Source organism: Chelonia mydas, chromosome 10, assembly GCF_015237465.2.
Source record: "Chelonia mydas isolate rCheMyd1 chromosome 10, rCheMyd1.pri.v2, whole genome shotgun sequence".
In the NCBI taxonomy this organism is placed as follows: domain Eukaryota; kingdom Metazoa; phylum Chordata; order Testudines; family Cheloniidae; genus Chelonia; species Chelonia mydas.
In genome coordinates this window covers 17,655,949-17,677,243 of record NC_051250.2, presented here as the reverse complement: position 1 = coordinate 17,677,243, position 21,295 = coordinate 17,655,949, and the positions used below count along the sequence as shown (strand labels likewise).

General features: G+C 45.2%; 1 protein-coding gene across 10 annotated transcripts in view; it reads left to right on the top strand.

Moving 5' to 3' along the window:
- Positions 1-787: 787 nt before the first annotated feature.
- Positions 788-21,295, top strand: part of TMC5 (transmembrane channel like 5) — a 55,645-nt gene continuing 35,137 nt past the window's right edge. For 3 of the 10 annotated variants that reach the window (XM_043524525.1, XM_043524522.1, XM_043524519.1), the window contains exon 1: positions 791-894. The gene's annotated coding sequence lies outside the window, so the exon portion shown is untranslated. Of the gene's footprint in view, positions 895-10,851; positions 11,266-21,295 lie in introns of those variants that run through there. The other 7 variants (XM_043524526.1, XM_043524523.1, XM_043524524.1 and 4 more) reach the window with 7 other exon arrangements.

Here is a 21,295-nt window from a genome sequence, read left to right as displayed (position 1 = left end):
AAATTCCTCTTCGTTGTACCAAACATAAACTTCCTGTTTAACAGAGTAGGATCTGGCACCCTCCAATGAGAAAGTGGCTGCCTTCCTTATCTTGGGATCTAAGAGTTTTGTTAGGAGTTCAGCTCAATTGGGGACTGGTGGGAAAACAAAGTTATCTGGGTCAAAACTGAGGCTCTAATGTGGACCGTTGGGACTCTTAAGGGAGCTCAGAGTGGAGGCTTTTGAAGGAAGGGAGAGGGATAAGATCTCAGCCCCTATTTCCCTTGTCCCAGAGGTCAGTAATGCCTAAATGGTCAGGGTAGCACTGTCAATTGCTAGTGGAGGAATCTTGCCTGAGTCATGAGATACTCAGTTTCTAGCATTTCATCTTCAGCTCTCTTTATTTTTTCTCTTTCCTTCTGAGAATTTGGGTCCTTTGCCAGGTATATTCTCCTCCAAAGAGAAAGCCAGCTCGTGCCATCTCACATAAGGGAGAGTGGGCCTTCAGATCCTAAAACCCATCAAAGCAGGGAGTAACAAGTCAGCAGAGTGGAGTGTCCTGCTAGAAATCCAGGGGAACAACAAAGTGATAGCTGGCCCCAGGTAGCTAGCTCACTAGGGCTGCCAGCTGGACACGGCTAGAATAAGCTCACTGACTCAAGCTTTGGAACATGAGAGGCTTTTCTCTGATGAGTTTTTATTAATGATTTTTGTCTTCTTGGGAAATAAGGACAATGTACCTTTAAAAAGGTGGTTTCTGAGCCCTAGCTGAGGTATTAAAATCCCCACTAATGGCCAATGAAATTACATCATCCAGAGAGCACATTTGTGGGGAGGGCCCAAAAAGCCTCTGGAAGGGGCTTGACCCAGCTGACTCATGGAGTAGGTATACCTGATTTGAGAATCCTAAGCACTGTAAGGAATTGTTTATTTTGTTATTGTTCATTTAGTTTGTTATACTGGACAAAATAGCTTGTTTTAAGAAGATTGCTCCTAATAGTGAAGGACACCTGGACTTTTAAAACAGTACCAGTGCACTAACTTTTAACAGAAAAAAAAGTATAAAGAGTTTAGTCATTTTTTCTATCTTGACTCCAGAATTGTTCTAAATTAACCTGGACACTGAAAAGTATTCAGGGGTAGCTGCAAACTTTTGTCTTTGAAAACTTTTTGTATGTTTGTATAGTAGCTACAACCCCATAGACTGTATTTTTAAATATTAATCTGATGTAACAACTTCCTTCTTGTTCAGGTGTGGGTTTATAAAGAATGTCTAGTATTTTATAGCAAATGCTTGTGATCACTATCTGAGTAAGGGTGTACTGTACCTGTACTACAAATGCTTGTGATCACTATCTCAGTAAGGGTGTACTCTACTGTACCTATTTATGCTTTCATGACTGCAAAGAAGCAGATAGTATAAACATTAAACTAAGAATAGGCCAAACAGGATAAATAGGATTTTTTAACAAAGAGCAGGAAAAAAATCATTCTGCAGTAGCACAACCTAACAAATACAAAAGCCTAAATCCTGTGACTGTGCGTGTGGACTGCCTGTGCACCCATTCAGAACCCCATTGAAGTCCGTGTTTTCAGTGTATTGATCTTAGGTTTTGTAAAAACTTATTCTTGCAAACCTTAAATTCTAGGTCAAATTTTATCAAACAATGAGTCCTTAATTCTGCGATTTACTCTGATCAGGTGGACCCTTTAAAGTATTCTCCTGCAGAGTTACAATGGAAACAGTGCAGCATTAGATTTAAATAAAAGTATCTGTCTGTGAAACCGCATAAAAACCTCCATAAAACAGAAGTGAGACAGTTTTTCTGTCTCAGTTGATGGAAAGGTACAAGGAAACAAACCTTGAAAATTATATTTGATCTTTTAGCTTTAATGTAAGCTAGAGTTGGTAGCAGAGGTAAGGAAACGTTTATATTATGTTTGACCTGAAAGTTTTCCTTTAATCCTGTGCTCAGCTTTGCACAGAGGACTTATTTTCTGGAATACTTCATAAGTAGATTTATGAAAGTTACCTGGAAAAGGAAAAGAAAAATATATTAATTTAAAATGAAACTTTGTGCTAAATCCAGCCATACCATTTGTGAAAGAGATTCTAATCGGAGAATTTCTAATTGTACTGACTGCATTCTAATAGCTATGCACACTTTTCTGATTGATTCTCTGTAGTAGACGTGAGTGAGTCACCACTGTGTAATGCTATAGGCTTTCAGGATGATGAGGTGGTAATGAATCACAGATGGAAGGAGAAACTTCATAGATCTTCCACTTGTGATTGGTTACCTCAGACAAATACATGTTTTCAAATTGCTTTATTAACACTAACTAATCTTCAAGCTACTCTATGAATAGATAAGGCAATCGGTTTTCCCCATGTCTAAAATGTGGATAACAGATAGACACATTGACTTGGCTAGGTGAAAAAGTATGTGAACAGCCTAGTGTAGTCAAAGCAAGTTGTAGCTTTAAAACGTTACCTGGTTGAAAGAAACCTGTTAATGCCTCTGCACTAGGAAAAAAGGTGTATTTTAAGTGGCCCAAGGCCACACAATAAATGACTGTCAGAGCAGAGCTTCTGACTAGACTTTGTGAAGAGCAGTTTTCTTCCTCCTTGTGTAGCTTTTTAAAATGCACAAGTATGTGTTTTCACAGATGACAACTTCTGGAAGTAAATAATTTTTTGTGTGTGTAATTACAACAGCGTGGCTCTTTGGCCCCTTCTTGTGGTAGAGCTGTAGACTTCTGAGAATCTGCCTGGTGGCCCTGAGATAACAAAACTGAATTGTAGCTTAAGTGAGGTTCCTGCATTTAGATCTTGAGATCCTGGGTTTGATTCCTGCTGTTGCCAGCACATCACCTTTCAGATGTTGAACTGTGGATAATCTCCAATCCATTTCAGGAGGTTTGAAATCACATATAATGAAGTTTCATATTGGAATTGTTGAAAAATGATTTCACTGCTATTGCCCAGCTCTAGTCCTAACTCCACAATATGTACACCAGAGGCTACTTGTGCCACATTTGCCTAATAATTCATTTTTGCTGTGGTAGTGGCTAGGAACCAACCAAGAATGAATTCCCATTGTGCTATGCATTGAGCAAACATGGAATAAGAGATAGTCCCTGCCCTGAAGAGCCTACAGTCTAAATAGTGATTCTTCCAATGACATCTTTATCATAAAGAATTTCTTTCTATAAGTGTTACTTTTCTTATCACTAAGATCAATTTCCTGAATGGAAGAAACAGTGCAACTGCTAATTAAAAACACCTTCCTTCTGAACTTCCCAGAAAAGCGTAACTTTCCACATGACACAAAATTATTAGGTGAATGCCCCTCTAAAATCATTCTTTAAATTGTAGAGTTGGTTGAAAAGGAACACATTTTTATTGGAAAATGTAGAAATTTTAAATGGTTTGTCCGGCTCTATACAATTACCATGCAGCCTTCTGCCAGGTGGGGCTGTAGGAGAAAAGCCATGCAGCTGAAATCACTTTAAATGATACTCCATGGATTCATAGGCTCCAAGAGCATAGGTGGTCTTGCTTTTTCCATATTATTGGTACGACACACTTTTCTCCAGTGGCTCAAGTAAAGAGGAATTTGAATGACTGCTGACTACACTCTCCTGTTGCAGCGTGCTTTGTCATCACAGGGCTGAATCTCCGTCCAGCAGCAGCCACCAGATTTCAGGGGACAGTCTTTCTCTGGTGGTTCTTTCACAATACAACATTAAAAAAAAAAAAACAATTCTTTCAAGTGCACTTCTCAACATAGGTCAGTCCTTCAACGTTTTTTCATTCAGTCCCATTACTCCCTTGCTTTAGCGTGTAGTTTGGTCAGCATGTGAGCAGTTCCTAATTTGGTGGTACAGCATAGCTACAAGCTAGTGCTTTACAATCATGCCAAGATTGTGGCCTTAAGAAAGGTGTACTGTTATGGCATAACTCTAAAATTTCATTCAGAAACAGTACATTTAATAAGGGCATTTAATGCAGCATAAACACTCCTTAACCATCTCAGAAGCTTGGAAAAGCACCAACAGGTTGGTAACCAGCCAAAATAAACCTCTGCCATCAGAATAACAAAGCTTCAGTAGCCCTCTAGAACTGCATGTCACAGAATTTATCATGTATGTCAGGCAACCCTGTACTGACTATTCAAGCTTGCTGGTTATTCTTTCATCCAAATATTTATAGAAGTCACAATTTTCCAGTTGAGCAAAGAGCTTAACTCTTCCTTAGACTTTCAAAAGGTACATGTAAAAATTCTCTCTGACCTCTGCATGTTAAAAGGGCAGCTCATGTCATGCTAACTAAAAAGTCTAATGGCTAGGATAATATACATAATTAATAACAACGTGTAAGAACAGAGACAGTGTCGTCTAGTGGATAGGACACCGAACATGGCTCAGGGAACCTGGGTTCTACTCCTGGCTCTGTTTCTTGATTTTGAACAAGTTGTTTCCACTTTCTCTACCTTTTGCCTTTTTTATTTGTTTTGACTGTAAGCTCTTTGGGGGCAGGGTCTGTTTCACTATGTGTGTGTACAGGCCTAGCTCACTGCAGCCCTGATCTCAGCTGACCCTCTAAGCACTACCATTATACAAATAATATGAAGAATAGAACCAGTACTAAATTCTATAGGTAGGAGCCATTATTCCAAAGTAACTTTGCTGGCTGTATTTGAGTAAGCTAGAGCCTTGCAGTCAAATGTTATTGGATCATTCATTTCAAGTAAAATATGTGTTTTATTCTAATTCTTTACTGAATGCTTTCAGACTCATTCATGTTCAAATCTATTTATATTAACAAATGGAATTGAATCAAATACAGGTAGCTGAGGCATCATAAAACGTGTATTAAATAAACTGACTTGTAATTTTAATCTGTTTAGAAACATTTTCAGATCCTTGGCAGATAAGATGAAAAGTTTTTGATTTTAATAATATTAAAAAAACAGCTAAAGAAGACACCTCTCGACCTATTTTTCCCCACTTCTCAGAGTTTACATTTGTGGATTTGAGTCTTAAAGGAAAAAAGGGGAAAACTTGCCCTCATTGTCTGGTTTAGCTCAGCCATCCAAATGACTACCCTGCTATAATGCATTTGTATATGGCAGAAGGCAGGATTTATTAAGTTGACTCTTTTGGGTCCTGATCTTACTCTAGGGTTGCCAACTTTCTAATTGCACCCTTGCCCTACCCCTTCCCCGAGGCCCCGCCTCTGCCTCACCCCTTCTCCAAGGCCCTGCCCCCTGCTCACTCCATCCCCCCTCCCTCTGTCACTTGCTTATTTTCACCGGCTGGGACAGGGCGCTGGGATACAGGAGGAGGTGAGGGCTTCAGCTGTGGTCAGAGATGAGGGGTTTATGTGCAGGAGGGGGCTCTGGGAGTGGGGCTGAGGGGTTCGGCATGTGGTAAGGGGCCCTGGGCTGAGGCAGGGAGTTGGGATGTGTGAGGGGGTATGGGCTCTGGGCTGGGGGGTGTGGGCTCCGGGGTGGGGCCAGAAATGATGGGTTCAGGGTGCAGGAGGGGGATCCAGGCTGGGGCAGAGTGTTGGGTGCGGGAGGGGATGAGGGCTCTGGCTGGGGTTGCGGCTCTGGGGTGGGGCTGGGGATGAGGGGTGGGGTACGGGGGGGTGGGGTTCAGGCTCTGGGAGGGAGTTTGGGTTCAGGAGGGGGCTCAGGGATGGGGGTGCAGGGCGTGGGCTCTGGGAGCGAGTTTGGGTGCAGGAGGAGGATCAGGGTGCTGGATCTGGGGGGCACTCAACTCGGGAGGCTCCGCACAAGTAACGACACGTCCCTTGGCTCCTAGGTGGAGGAGCGGCCAGGTGGCTGTGTGCGCTGCCTCCACCCGCAGGCGCCGCCCCCACAGCTCTCACTGGCCACGGTTCCGGACTTTTAATGGCCTGGTCAGCAGTGCTGATTGGAGCCTCTGTTATGCTATACAAAGCACATGGGATCTTTTATAAGAGAGAAGGCAAATATGCCATATTTATTGAAAATACAACAGTTAACATATGCTTTTCAGTCACACAACATACACACAAACACACAAGTCCTGCAGATGGTCTTTATAGTTACCAGTCTGTTGTAGCTCGAGTCAATCTAATGGCCAGTTAGACTGAGCATGAGTGAGGAGCTGGGCTCTGTCAGTCGTGATCCGATGCTCCGAGGCTTTGCAGGACTGAACATAAGAGTTCCATGGCAAAACGCCCCATCTTTATAGTTGTAAATTCCCATTTGAGTCCATGCATTTTGCAATGTCATCCTGTAATCATTAGTCCTTAAGTGGTGTTAATCTTGGGGTTTTCTGCTGTTATCATTTGATGGTTATTGTTGGGCTTCCCATCGTTGTCTCCTATTTGTTGTCTCGCCTTCGGGGGTGCCTGCCTCACCTCTGAGGTCGTCAGCGCTGCTAACATGTTTAGCCTCGGATACAATGGATGTTTTCTGATTTCTCCTGGTGTTTCCAAGTCTCTCACTTTTTCTTGACCATCTGGACATTTGTGATGGCCTTCACACCTTATCTTTTCCTGATGCATGCATTCCTCATTCACACAAACAGTCTCTCACAGAAACCTTCAAAGGTATACAGAATACATTATAAATTAAGTCTTGCTAAATCCTACAATTAAAACAATTTACATTGGGGCTTGAGGCCCTCAACATTTCTCTAATCTATTTATCATAGACACAATACAAAATCCTTTGACTTACTAAACCTTAAAACAAAGAAATGTATATTTAACTAGAATGCCTAATTTGTAATACATATAGGAAACCATAGTAGACATTTTTCAGAGTAACAGCCGTGTTAGTCTGTATTCGCAAAAAGAAAAGGAGTACTTGTGGCACCTTAGAGACTAACCAATTTATTTGAGCATAAGCTTTCATGAGCTACAGCTCGCTTCATCGGATGCATACTGTGGAAAGTACAGAAGATCTTTTTATACACACAAACCATGAAAAAAAGGGTGTTTACCACTACAAAAGTTTTTCTCTCCCCCCACCCCACTCTCCTGCTGGTAATAGCTTATCTAAAGTGATCACTCTCCTTACAATGTGTATAATAATCAAGGTGGGCCATTTCCAGCACAAATCCAGGGTTTAACAAGAACGTCTGGGGGGGGGGGGTAGGAAAAAACAAGGGGAAATAGGTTACCTTGCATAATGACTTAGCCACTGCCAGTCTCTATTGAAGCCTAAGTTAATTGTATCCAATTTGCAAATGAATTCCAATTCAATAGTCTCTCGCTGGAGTCTGGATTTGAAATTTTTCTGTTGTAATATCGCAACTTTCATGTCTGTAATCGCGTGACCAGAGAGATTGAAGTGTTCTCCGACTGGTTTATGAATGTTATATTTCTTGACATCTGATTGTGTCCATTTATTCTTTTACGTAGAGACTGTCCAGTTTGACCAATGTACATGACAGAGGGGCATTGCTGGCACATGATGGCATATATCACATTGGTGGATGTGCAGGTGAACGAGCTTCTGATAGTGTGGCTGATGTTATTAGGCCCTGTGATGGTGTCCCCTGAATAGATATGTGGGCACAGTTGGCAACGGGCTTTGTTGCAAGGATAGGTTCCTGGGTTAGTGGTTCTGTTGTGTGGTATGTGGTTGCTGGTGAGTATTTGCTTCAGGTTGGAGGGCTGTCTGTAGGCAAGGACTGGCCTGTCTCCCAAGATTTGTGAGAGTGTTGGGTCATCCTTCAGGATAGGTTGTAGATCCTTCATAATGCGTTGGAGGGGTTTTAGTTGGGGGCTGAAGGTGACGGCTAGTGGCGTTCTGTTATTTTCTTTGTTAGGCCTGTCCTGTAGTAGGTGACTTCTGGGAACTCTTCTGGCTCTATCAATCTGTTTCTTCACTTCCGCAGGTGGGTACTGTAGTTGTAAGAATGCTTGATAGAGATCTTGTAGGTGTTTGTCTGAGGGGTTGGAGCAAATGCGGTTGCATCACAGAGCTTGGCTGTTGACAATGGATCGTGTGGTGTGGTCAGGGTGAAAGCTGGAGGCATGTAGGTAGGAATAGCGGTCAGTAGGTTTCCAGTATAGGGTGGTGTTTATGTGACCATCGTTTATTAGCACAGTAGTGTCCAGGAAGTGGATCTCTTGTGTGGACTGGACCAGGCTGAGGTTGATGGTGGGATGGAAATTGTTGAAATCATGGTGTAATTCCTCAAGGGCTTCTTTTCCATGGGTCCAGATGATGAAGATGTCATCAATATAGCGCAAGTAGAGTAGGGGCGTTAGGGGACGAGAGCTGAGGAAGCGTTGTTCTAAGTCAGCCATAAAAATGTTGGCATACTGTGGGGCCATGCAGGTACCCATAGCAGTGCTGCTGATTTGAACGTATACATTGTCCCCAAATGTGAAATAGTTATGGGTAAGGACAAAGTCACAAAGTTCAGCTACCAGGTTAGCCGTGACATTATCAGGGATAGTGTTCTTGATGGCCTGTAGTCCATCTTTGTGTGGAATGTTGGTGTAGAGGGCTTCTACATCCATAGTGGCCAGGATGGTGTTTTCAGGAAGATCACCGATGGATTGTAGTTTCCTCAGGAAGTCAGTGGTGTCTTGAAGGTAGCTGGGAGTGCTGGTAGCGTAGGGCCTGAGGAGGGAGTCTACATAGCTAGACAATCCTGCTGTCAGGGTACCAATGCCTGAGATGATGGGGCGCCCAGGATTTCGAGGTTTATGGATCTTGGGTAGTAGATAGAATATCCCAGGTCGAGGTTTCAGGGGGTGTGTCTGTGCGGATTTGATCTTGTGCTTTTTCAGGAAGTTTCTTGAGCAAATGCTGTAGTTTCTTTTGGTAACTCTCAGTGGGATCAGAGGGTAATGGCTTGTAGAAAGTGGTGTTGGAGAGCTGCCGAGCAGCCTCTTGTTCATATTCCGACCTATTCATGATGACAACAGCACCTCCTTTGTCAGCCTTTTTGATTATGATGTCAGAGTTGTTTCTGAGGCTGTAGATGGCATTGTGTTCCGCACAGCTGAGGTTATGGGGCAAGTGATGCTGCTTTTCCACAATTTCAGCCCGTGCACGTCGGCGGAAGCACTCTATGTAGAGGTCCAGTCTGCTGTTTTGACCTTCAGGAGGAGTCCACCTAGAATCCTTCTTTTTGTAGTGTTGGTAGGGAGGTCTCTGTGGATTAGTATGTTGTTCAGAGGTGTGTTGGAAATATTCCTTGAATCGGAGACGTCGAAAATAGGATTCTAGGTCACCACAGAACTGTATCATGTTCGTGGGGGTGGAGGGGCAGAAGGAGAGGCATTATAACTTATCCTAAAACAAAAGGGTGACCATAATCCGTCATAAGGATTGTTCTGGTCTGTCCCTGCCTTAACATCAGTACAGACTCTGGCAGTCTGTCAGATGCATTCCTACCAATGTCCCAAAGGGTCATTCCTTTCTCCTATTCAAAAAGGGTGGCTGGTAAAATGAAATCAAGACATACATTAGTACCTCTATTCTTATAGTACAATTATAAAATCCTGCTCCTACACCTCCAGGGTCCCTTTTCGACCAGGCATTCTGGTCGAAAACTGGACACCTGGCAACCCTGAGGCTCACTCCCATTTAAGTCAGTGGCAATGTTCCTGCTGATATCAGTGAGTGCAGGAATAGAACACATTCATGAGCACACAGAACTTGAATGAAGAGACAATTCAATCTGTTTGGATTATAAATTTTTCAAGGCAATAACTAATTCCTCACTTTTTTGTAACGTCCATAGGACGTGAGTGACCTATTTTTGTGCCTGTCATGTGCTATCTTTTTGCCATGCTTACAGGAATATTTTTTAGAACTTCTGGGTTCTTTTCCTAATTTTGATCCAGACTCTCTGTATAATCTTTGGGCATACAATGTTCAGTACAGTTATGCAAGTGTGTAAGTCTTTGCAGTTTAGTAATGAGTTAATGGCATTCTTAAGAGATGTTTCAAAGGAAGAGAGAAAATAAGTCATAGTAGGGGGAGAATTGTGCTATGATCCCCAACCTGCAGTGAGCTTCTTTCAGGCACAGTTGCATCACTGCAGCATGGGGCTTATGTGTGGCTAAACTTGATCAGTTTTTTAATTGAATACTATGGAAACCACCCTGGGAACAGGCACCCAACAGAAGCACTTTTTTGTATAATGTTATACATCAAAATAAATGAATATATTTCAGAAGTCTCCATGAAATACAGAACCCACCTGACATCAACCACTGGTCCTTCAGCTACAGAATCAGCCAGCAAACCTTCAGATGGGGAGAAAAGAGAGCCCCACCACTGCAGAAAACAAAATACAGCCAAGATAAACCCCAGCGCCAGGCATTACAAAGTGGGCCTAGCACCAAAACTCAGAGGCCTGGTCTTCAGGAAAAAGGGTGTGTTCGAACATGTGTTAACTACTTAACACCCCTGTCAATATTCCCTCTAAGTTTTGACAGGCCACATGCATAAAAAATTTCTTCTGTGCAAATTTCTGACAGGCTGGGTACACAAAACATTTCTTCTGTGCAAATTTTTGTGCACGCGGTGTTTCGCCGTGTGCACGGGGTTTAGGATCTGTGTGGGCACGCACATGCGCCCATCTGAGAGGGAACAGTGACCCCTATCTACATAGTGGCTGGGAGGTGCTTCCCAGCGCCTACACAGACCGGCCCTGGCTCCACAGCAGCTGTGTGTGGCCATGGCCACATTGGCAGCGGTTGTGTCTAGCCCCAGACTACAGACCCGCCCCGCCCCCCTGCCAGGGTACCCACGCAGCACGTGGGCACCTACGTGTTAAAACTGCAACGGCCCCGTCTATACTAGGGTTCCAGGCCGTGTTAGAATTCCCGCTCGGTTTGGGGGGGTTACTGATCTCGCCCTAACCCTGTGCCGGGCGCCTCCGCGGAAGGGCAGAAGCACAATTCCCCGCGGGTGGAGCCAGGGCGTCCGGCTGCAGAGCGCAGCCACCCATCCGAGGGCAGCTTCGGGTGTCCCAAGCAGAGCGCCCGCCTGCTTTGAACGCCGCCTGCCAGCCAGCGGAGCGAGCCCTGCCTTGCGATTCATCCCCCTCCCCGCCCCCGGGAGGTGCGAGCGGCCAGCAAGTCCCGCTGGATTTCCGGGAGCAGCGGCTCTGGAGGTGCGTGAGAAGCGAGCGCTCTGTCCTGCCCGCCGGGTGGCTCGGATCACCGCTGTGACTGGGCTGGCGGCGGCTCCATCCCTCCCTCCTCACGGTGCAGAGCTGCAGCCCGGAGAGCGGACCCCAGCCCACCTCCTGTGGGTAAGTTACAGAAGCTTCTCTCTGCCTCTCTCCTCTGCTCTCTTCCCCCAACGCCCCTCAGCTTAGACCAGGGGGCGGCATCTTGGATGAACTTTATGGAAGTTGCATCCCCTCTGGAGATAGGGGGTGGCAGCGGAGTTTGGCTCTGACCTCACTGTGTCTGTCGGGGAAGGAGACCAGCTCTAGAACGCTTGGGTGAAAGAAACTCTGTCCAAGCTGTTGCCTTTAGACTGTGTCATTCCAGTTTATGCCACACCAAGGCAACCATGTAAACGCTGCTTGGCTAAACTTTGGACCTGTTGACCTATGAGGAAGTGAAATGAATAAATTGGGTTGATGAGGAAAGTTCTGACCATCAGTGATAACGAAATGTTATTGAAGAAGAGCAGGTTTATAGTGTTGTTGCCATTAACAATCAGTAAAGTTTACCAGGCTCTCAAGACCGTGTACGGATTTGAGCTCTATTGTTGTTGTGATTTCTATTGCTATTTTCAATGGTTTAGAAGTTCATTATATTTTACATGCTCTCTCTCCCTCTCTATATCTCTAGAGCAGAAATTTAAGGTCAATGTACACCAGGATGTTTTACACGTCAGATAATATTGAGTAGTACTGAGCTTCATAAGAAAATGTATGTAAGCGCTATAAAGTCCATTCTCTAATTCACAGCAAGATGTAAACACATGCAAAATATAATTTTAAAAATTTGGATTAAGGCCTCCATGAAACAGGTAGGACAGATTATCTGAACTCTGTTAAATTTAAAAAGCGAACACCGGCTTCTAAACCTTGATATTAACTTAGATGGACCAAAAAAACCTCTGTATCCTATACGCTCAGTGAAATGTTCTGCCTCTTTTAGACTAGGAGCTAACATGGAAATGTAGATCCCTGCCGGTGCTGTGTGCTGTTGATAGCCTGTGCTGTACAGGAGGTCAGACTAGATCAGGGGTTCTCAAACTTCATTCCTCTGTGACCCCCTTCTGACAACAAAAATTACTTCATGACCCCAGGAAGGGGTGCTGAAGCCCAATCTCCACTGCCATAGGCGGAAGGGCGAAAGCTGAAGCCCGAGCCCCGATGCCCAGGGTGGGGGGCAAAGCCAGGAGGGGGGCCAAAGCTGGAGCTTGAGGGCTTCAGCCCTGGGTGCAGGGGCTCAAGCCGAAGCCTGAGCCCTGCCACCCAGGACTGAAGCCCTGGGCAGCGGGTCTTGGACTTTGGCTTCAGCCCCAGGCTCCAGCAAGTATAACACCAGCCCCAGTGACCCCATTAAAACGGGGTCACGGCCCACAGTTTAAGAACTACTGGACTAGATGATCTGATGATCCCTTCTGGCCTTAAACTCTATGATTCTATTAACGACATGGAAGGTCTCCAGGACAATGACACCACTGAGGTTTGATCCTGCTTGTATTGGAGTCAGTGGCAAAACTTCTATTGACTTCAACTGGAGCAGGATTGGGTCCTTGCTGAATAAGCTGCAGCAATTTTCCTCCCCACTCGAGAGGTTAGCCCCTTGCTGTGCATTCATTTTAAAACAGTCGCTCCTTGCCAGGGGATGTTGTGAAGGCCAAGACTGTTGCAGGGTTCAAAAAAGCACTAGATAAATTCATGGAGGATAGGTCCATCAATGGCTATTAGCCAGGATGGGCCGGGATGGTGTCCCTAGCCTCTGTTTACCAGAAGCTGGGAATGGGCGACAGGGGATGGATCACTTGATGATTATTTGTTCTCCTCTGGGGCACCTGGCATTTGGCACTGTCGGAAGACCGGATACTGGTCTAGATGGACTTTTGGTCTGACCCAGTATGGCCGTTCTTAAGGGACAGAGTCTGATACCCTTACTGCAATATAGTAGCAGTTGACTTCACAGTTAGTTCTCCTGACTTCAGTGGGACGACTTGTAGAGTGAGGTACCATTCAATGGGTACAGAAATCTGGCCTCTAGTTACAGGTTAATGTGGAGCAGTGTTTCTCATCCAGTGGGTTGCAACCTCCCACCAGAGGTCAGAAGGCATTGAGTTTTATTATAGTCGATAGCAAAGAATATCTTGCTCTTACACACCCTTTACCCTTCAAGGCCAGGTATTCTCTATCAGCCTGGCACACATACATAAATTAGGTAGGCTTCTTATTATCACTGATACCTTTTTTGAAAAAATATTTTTTACTCTTGCTTTAATAGTAAATATAAGGGATTTGAAATTTGTTGACTTTGAATAAGGGGTCACCAACCAGAGAAGGCTGAGAAACACATAAGTAGAGGATCAAATAAAAACACTCAGACTTTGGTGCGAAGGCTTGGCTGCTTTAATCTGAGAGACCTTGATTCACTGGAATAGCACCAGTTCATTTGCTAAAGTTGGTTAGCCACTGCAGCCCTGTAGTTTGGCAATAACATATTTGTTACTGCAATGTGAACATCCTATACAGTGCGGTCTGATTTAATTTGTACAGAAACTTATCCTCTGCCAGGAAAGGGATTGTTAATCAATTTACTGTTGGTAGTATGATATTACAATTACTGTACTGCACCTACAGAGCTAAAAGCACAAGCACCTTGAACTACGTAGCTAAGGGTATGTCTACAGTACGAAATTAGGTCGAATTTATAGAAGTCGGTTTTTTAGAAATCGTTTTTATATAGTCGATTGTGTGTGTCCCCGCACAAAATGCTCTACGTGCATGAAGTGCATTAATTCGGTGGAGTGCTTCCACAGTACCGAGGCTAGCGTCGACTTCCGGAGTGTTGCACTGTGGGTAGCTATCCCACAGTTCCTGCAGTCTCCGCCGCCCATTGGAATTCTGGGTTGAGATCCCAATGCCTAATGGGGCAAAAACATTGTCACGGGTGGTTCTGGGTACATGTCGTCAGGCCCTCCCTCCCTCTGTGAAAGCAATGGCAGACAATCGTTTTGCGCCTTTTTTCCTGAGTTACCTGTGCAGACGCCATACCGCGGCAAGCATGGAGCCCGCTCAGCTCACTGTCACCCTATGTCTCCTGGGTGCTGGCAGACACGGTACTGCATTGCTACACAGCAGCAGCAACCCATTGCCTTGTGGCAGCAGATGGTACAATAGGCCTGATAATCATCGTCATCATGTCCGAGGTGCTCCTGGCCACCTCGGTAAGGGCAGTCAGGAGTGCCTGGGCAGACATGGGCACAGGGACTAAATTAGGAGTTACTCGACCAGGTCATTCTCTTTAGTCCTGTTGGCAGTCCTATTGTACCATCTTATGGCGAGCAGGCAGGAAATGAGGATGGCTAGCAGTCCTACTGCACCGTCTGCTGCCAGCCAAAGATGTAAAAGATAGATGGAGTGGATCAAAACAAGAAATACACCAGATTTGTTTTGTATTCATTTGCTCCCCCCTCCCTCCCTCCATGAAATCAACAGCCGACAATCGTTTCGGTGAGGTCTGTCAGGGGACCTTGAAAAGTTTAATGGAGATTCAGTCCTGCCTGAAATACCGGGGGGAGGGATAGTTCAGTGGGTTGAGCATTGGCCTGCTAAACCCAGGATTTTGAGTTCAGTCCTTGAGGGGGCCATTCTGTGTGACGGTTGTTCTTGTTTCTCCTTGATGTAAAGCCACCCCCTTTGTTGATTTTAATTCCCTATAAGCCATGTCATCAGTCGCCCCTCCCTCCGTCAGAGCAACGGCAGACAATTGTTCCGTGCCTTTTTTGTGTGCAGACGCCGTACCATGGCAAGCATGGAGCCCGCTCAGATCACTTTGGCAATTAGGAGCACATTAAACACCACACGCATTATTCAGCAGTATATGCAGCACCAGAACCTGGCAAAGTGAAACCGGGCGAGTAGGCGATTTCAGCGCAGTGACGAGAGTGATGAGGACATGGACACAGACTTTTCTCAAAGCACGGGCCCTGGCAATGTGGGCATCATGATGCTAATGGGGCAGGTTCATGCGGTGGAATGCAGATTCTGGGCCTGGGAAAAAGCACAGACTGGTGGGACCTCATAGTGTTGCCGGTCTGGGACGATTCCCAACAGCTGCGAAACCTTCGCATGCGTAAGAGCACTTTCATGGAACTTTGTGACTTGCTTTCCCCTGTCCTGAGGCACCAAGATGAGAGCAGCCCTCACAGTTGAGAAGCAAGTGGCAATGGCCCTGTGGAAGTTTGCAACGCCAGACAGCTACCGGTCAGTCGGGAGTCAATTTGGAGTGGGCAAATCTATTGTGGGGGCTGCTGTGATGCAAGTAGCCAATGCAATCAAAGATCTGCTGATATCAAGGGTAGTGAGCCTGGGAAATGCGCAGGTCATAGTGGATGGCTTTGCTGCAATGGGATTCCCTAACTGTGGTGGGGCCATAGACGGAACCCATATCCCTATCTTGGCACCGGAGCACCAAGGCAGCGAGTACATAAACCGCAAGGGGTACTTTTCAGTGGTGCTGTAAGCACTGGTGGATCACAAGGGATGTTTCACCAACATCAACATGGGATGGCCGGGAAACGTACATGACACTCGCATCTTCAGGAACTCTGGTCTGTTTCAAAAGCTGCAGGAAGGGACTTTATTCCTAGACCAGAAAATAACCGTTGGGGATGTTGAAATGCCTATAGTTATCCTTGGGGACCCAACCTACCCCTTAATGCCATGGCTCATGAAGCCATACACAGGCAGCCTGGACAGTAGTTAGGAGCTGTTCAACTACAGGCTGAGCAAGTGCAGAATGGTGGTAGAATGTGCATTTGGACATTTAAAAGCATGCTGGTGCAGTTTACTTACTCGGTTAGATCTCAGAGGAACCAATATTCCCACAGTTATTACTGCTTGCTGTGCGCTCCACAATATCTGTGAGAGTAAGGGGGAGATGTTTATGGCGGGGTGGGAGGTTGAGGCAAATCGCCTGGCTGCTGGTTACTTGCAGCCAGACACCAGGGCAGTTAGAAGAGCGTAGGAGGGCGCGGTGCACATCAGAGAAGCTTTGAAAACCAGGCTACGGTGTGAAAGTTCTGTTTGTTTCTCCTTGATGAAACTGCCCCCCCTCCCCCGGTTCACTCTACTTCCCTGTAAGCTAACCACCCTCCCCTCCCTCCTTCGATCACCGCTTGCAGAGGCAATAAAGTCATTGTTGCTTCACATTCATGCATTCTTTATTAATTCATCACACAAATAGGGGAATAACTGCCAAGGTAGCCCAGGAGGGGTGGTGGAGGAGGGAAGGACAAGGCCACATAGCACTTTAAAACTTTAAAACTTATTGAATGCCAGCCTTCTGTTGCTTGGGCAATCCTCTGGGGTGGAGTGGGTGGGTGGCCAGAGGCCCCCCACCGTGTTCTTGGGCGTCTGGGTGAGGAGGCTATGGAACTTGGGGAGGAGGGCGGTTGGTTACACAGGGGCTGTAGCGGCGGTCTGTGCTCCTGCTGCCTTTCCTGCAGTTCAACCATACGCTGGAGCATATTAGTTTGATCCTCCAGCAGCCTCAGCGTTGAATCCTGCCTCCTCTCATCATGCTGCTGCCACCTTTCAGCTTCAGCCCTCTCTTCAGCCTGCCACGTACTCTCTTCAGCCCGCCACCTCTCCTCCCGGTCATTTTGTGCTTTCCTGCACTCTGACATTGTCTGCCTCCACGCATTCGTCTGTGCTCTGTCAGTGTGGGAGGCAGCATGAGCTCAGAGAACATTTCATCACGAGTGCGTTTTTTTCGCCTTCTGATCTTCGCTAGCCTCTGGGAAGGAGAAGATCCTGTGATCCTTGAAACACATGCAGCTGGTGGAGAAAAAAAAAGGGACAGTGGTATTTAAAAAGGCACCTTTTATAGAACAATGGGTACACTCTTTCACGGTAAACCTTGCTGTTAACATTACATACATAGCATATGTGCTTTCGTTACAAGGTTGCATTTTGCCTCCCCCCACCGCATGGCTAGCCCTTCCCCCCTCCCCATGGCTAACAGTGGGGGATTTTTCTGTTCAGCCACAGGCAAACAGCCCAATAGGAACGGGCACCTCTGAATGTCCCCTTAAGAAAAGCACCCTATTTCAACCAGGTGACCATGAATGATATCACTCTCCTGAAGATAACACAGAGAGATAAAGAACAGATGTTGTTTGAATGCCAGCAAACATACACTGCAATGCTTTGTTCTGCAATGATTCCCAAGTACGTGCTACTGGCCTGGAGTGGTAAAGTGTCCTACCATGGTGGATGGAATAAGGCTGCCCTCCCCAGAAACCTTTTGCAAAGGCTTTGGGAGTACATCCAGGAGAGCCACAAATGCCAGGGCAAATTAATCATTAAACACGCTTGCTTTTAAACCATGTATACTATTTAAAAAGGTACACTCACCAGAGGTCCCTTCTCCACCTGGGGGGTCCGGGATGCAGCCTTGGGTGGGTTCGGGGGGTACTGGCTCCAGGTCCAGGGTGAGAAACAGTTCCTGGCTGTCGGGAAAACTGGTTTCTCCGCTTCCTTGCTGTGAGCTATCTACAACCTCATCATCAACATCTTCCTCGTCCCCAAAACCTGCTTCCGTGTTGCCTCCATCTCCATTGAAGGAGTCAAAGAACACAGTTGGGGTAGTGGTGGCTGAACCCCCTAAAATGGCATGCAGCTCATCACAGAAGCGGCATGTTTGGGGCTCTGACCCGGAGGGGCCGTTTGCCTCTCTGGTTTTCTGGTAGGCTTGCCTCAGCTCCTTAAGCTTCAGGCGGCACTGCTTCGGGTCCCTGTTATGGACTCTGTCCTTCATGCCCTGGGAGATTTTGACAAATGTTTTGGCATTTCGAAAACTGGAACGGAGTTCACGGATTCCTCTCCCGATACAGCGATCAGATCCTGTACCTCCTGTTCGGTCCATGCTGGAGCTCTTTTCCGATTCTGGGACTCCATCATGGTCACCTCTGCTGATGAGCTCTGCACTCACCTGCAGCTTGCCACACTGGCCAAACAGGAAATGAGATTCAAAAGTTTGCGGGCCTTTTCCTGTCTACCTGGCCAGTGCATCTGAGTTGAGAGTGCTGTCCAGAGCGGTCACAATGGAGCACTCTGAGATAGCTCCCGGAGGCCAATACCATCTAATTGCATCCACAGTACCCCAAATGCGACCCGGCAAGGCCGATTTCAGCGCTAATCCCCTTGTTGGGGGTGGAGTAAGGAAATCGATTTTAAGAGCCCTTTAAGTCGAAAAAAAGGGCTTTGTCATGTGGACAGGTGCAGGGTTAAATCGATTTAATGCTGCTAAATTCAACCTCAACTCCTAGTGTAGACCAGGGCTAAGTCTTTCTAGCTGGGGCTGTAACAGATTTGTATTCTCTGTGCACGGGGTACACAGGGGGATGGGTAATGCACTCATCAATGTGTTACACTGTATTTTAAGTACTCATGGCTTGTCTGAAAAAAGCAATTGCATTTTGTTGCTATGAAGTTGTCTGAGAACTGGATACAAGGAAGAACAGAGTGGACAGAAATAGCCATGACAAGTGGACAGTTTTCTGTTACAAAACATAGTTTTCTATGTACTGAGATCACTTCTGAACTCATTCATTACAACATATTGGGGTGTGTGTGTGTGTTTCCCCACTTGAGTCTGATGTTTTAATTTTGAAAATAAATGAACTCCCAGAGGTAGCCACACAAATAGTAGTGAGGTTAAAACATTCTAAAAAGGAAGTTGGGAAAAGTATCTTTTGAAGCTTGACAAGTACTCCTTTTCTTTTTACGAATACAGACTAACACGGCTGTTACTCTGAAACCAGTAAATGTCTTGACCATTCTTATAAAATTATAACTACTTTAATTTACATTGATCTTTTCAATTGGACTAGTTGATGAGGCTCTTGAAACTGATACATCTCATTAAATTATAATCTGAAACTGGCAACAAAATTGGTTAGGTTTACTTTACCAGTGCAGAATAAAGAAGCTGATGCAAAACAAAAGGAGCCACTCTATTAAAATTAAACATACAATAGTTAAGACTTTTTAGTATATTGTTGTACTATGCTGTGTCTTTCCATATATAGTTATCATTCCAAACTTTCATTTTCTTGTGTCCAAACCCAGTTTCTTCTAACACCAGTATTCTGTTGACTAGAGCTGTCAGTGCTGGCTAGTGGAAAGTAGGAGTTGCAAGATTACTATTTATTTTTAAACGCAGACTCAGTTCTGTTCTGCTTCACAGAATGCATCAGTGCATAGTTTGGAACGGTCTCTTACTTACATGTGAGCCTAGATATAACTGTGATGGGTCCCTTGGGAAATATATATAACTGGTTTTCCAGTGATCTAATTATGGGCTGGATAAAGTCTTACAAGTTCTGTAAGTAGGGGCACAGCACAAGATTCAACTGATCTTCCTTCTGATTCTTTAGCAGAAATCTCTCTCCTCGTAGGATTCACAATTTCTTACTCATGCAAATCTTTCCTTTTCTGTCTGATGCATCACCCTACCTTTCAGTTTGGCTATTTCTAATGTTAATAGTTATAACGTTTTAGGACCCCCTTTTCCCAATCAGAGAAAGTTTGAACAGAATGGTATAGCCTTTTATTTTATTTTACTTAAAGTGAATTCTGTAATATGGTATTACACCACTGTGGGTTTGGCTCTGGCAGCTACAGTTTCAAGCTTAACAGAGTGAAAGTCACCTCCTCTACTTTCTTTAGAGTTAGAGTCTCTAGGAACACCAAAGAGCAAGGGTAGTGACCACACGTACATTCTATTTTACAAGTATTATGAAAGTTACAATGAAAGTTATGGTTACCCAAGCATATAGAAATTCTATACCAGTGGTTCCCAAACTAGGGGCGCCACTTGTTCAGAGAGAGCCCCTGGCGGGCCAGGCCGGTTTGCTTACCTGCCACGTCTGCAGGTTCAGCCAATCGCAGCTCCCAGTGGCCGCTGTTCACCATTCTCGGCCAATGGGGGCTTCAGGAAGCGGAGCGGGCCGAGGGACGTGCTGGCCGCCCTTCCCACAGCCCCCATTGGCCTGAAGCGGCGAATCACAGCCAGTGGGAGCTGCGATCGGCCGAACCTGCAGACGTGGCAAGTAAATAAACCAGCCTGACCCACCAGGGGCTTTCCCTGAACAAATGGCGCCCCTAGTTTGGGAACCACTGTTCTATACAGACCTGTGCACAAGTTGCAAATATAGCTTTACTCACATCCTTAACAATAGTGTTAGGGTCTGATCTGTCTCCCGTGGCTTGATCATCAGTAGAGAGAGGGTTTCTGCTGGACTCTCCCATAGGGAGCTCAATTTTCCTGTTCTGGGCATCCCCTTTTTATAATATGATTCTGTGTATACCTACATTCTGTGCGTGTCCATGAAAGTGTCAACCCCCTTTTCTCTTATTGGTCTGTGTCCCCTAGAAACATAAGGGACCCCAATTTTCTGTAGGCTGTGTAAGTTCCCTTTGTTCTCACTAGCATCAATGCACAGCCTGTATCCTGTGGTTAAGACACATGTCTAAGACAGGTGCACCTTTACACTATTTTTATGATCTAATATTAATCTTCTGGGTATTTTTGTGCAATATTACCTCTTGGTACGTCTTTTCCCATAATCTTAAAGCATCAGGTTACTTTTTTTCCAGTCACTTATGTCATCATTTCTTATCTCCAAAGCCTAAAATAGCTAAGCTAAAGTCTTGCGGGCATCAACCTACAGGTTTTTGCATTTCAGCTTGTCCTACTCATGTCTATTACTTGGGTCCACTAAATGCTGATCAATCTTATTCTTTTATAATCCTACAAATTCATTCTGCTTAACATACAATGAATATATATGATAACATCACACAATAAATGGATAATAAACTAAAATCACTGGCTACAATGGGCTGAGTTTTTGTAGTTGCCTTATACAATAGAATCTCAGAGTTACGAACACCTCAGGAATGCAGGTTGTTTTTAACTCTGAAATGTTTGCAACTCTGAACAAAACATCATGGTGGTTCTTTCAAAAGTTTACAACAGCACATTGACTTAATACAACTTTGAAACCTTACTATGCAAAAGAAAAATGCTGCTTTTAACCATCTTAATTTAAATGACACA